This window comes from Vombatus ursinus, unplaced genomic scaffold (genome assembly GCF_900497805.2).
Source record: "Vombatus ursinus unplaced genomic scaffold, bare-nosed wombat genome assembly UNPS02014824.1, whole genome shotgun sequence".
Classification (NCBI taxonomy): Eukaryota; Metazoa; Chordata; class Mammalia; order Diprotodontia; family Vombatidae; genus Vombatus; species Vombatus ursinus.
The window spans coordinates 16,976-17,742 of NW_020954602.1; the positions used below are offsets into that span (position 1 = coordinate 16,976).

Below are 767 nucleotides of genomic sequence, written 5' to 3' on the forward strand. Positions count from 1 at the left end.
ATAGCTACCAGGAAATTTAAAAAAGAAAAAGCACACAAAAATTGAATCTTAGAGAATTATAAAAAAAATTAGATACCTTTCTCACTAATGTTTAATGTTTATAAACCTTATATATCTTACATAGATCTTCAAGTTTAAGAAGAAAGAAATAAAATATTTCTCAAAAAATAATATAGTAAAATATAGTGTTGGGCTGAAATCCTAGCTTTACTACTTTTTATTTACCCTTTCTGATACTCATTTTCTTAATTGATTAAAGGAAGTAATTGAGATAGATATCCACTAAAATGCCTAGATCAATGTCTGTATTCTCTAAATCCTAATCTTTTTTGGAGAGTCAGACTTATGAGGTAACAAAATCTTTTAATTTTTTTAAGGGTTTAATTATGTTCCAAGAACTTGTTCTAAGGGCAAGCTAAGTATACAAAGGAAAAAGGGAAAAATGGTTTTTACTCTGATATTCCAATGTCTCCTACCTTACTATGATTCTGAATTGGCACAGGAACTTTATTCTGAAAGAATTTGGTGCCTGCTTTGTTACATTTAAAATAAAAAGTGTATTAAAAATATATTAAATAGTATAAAATTAATTATAATTAATAATATAAATAATATTAATATATTAAAAATATATTAAAATAAAAAAATTGGTTAGCAAAATATACCCATATAAAATTAAAAATCACGCTTAGAATTTAAAATCATGAGAACAAAAGATGTGTCAGTTTATTTAAAGTAAATAGTTAAAAAGTAAATTTGATCTCTTG

At 23.9% G+C, this 767-nt stretch overlaps 1 protein-coding gene across 1 annotated transcript in view; it reads left to right on the forward strand.

Moving 5' to 3' along the window:
* LOC114024771 (THO complex subunit 2-like) overlaps positions 1-767 on the forward strand; it is a gene marked incomplete at its 5' end in the record, with an annotated part of 41,642 nt that overhangs the window by 16,633 nt on the left and 24,242 nt on the right. The gene's annotated exons all lie outside the window — the stretch shown is intronic.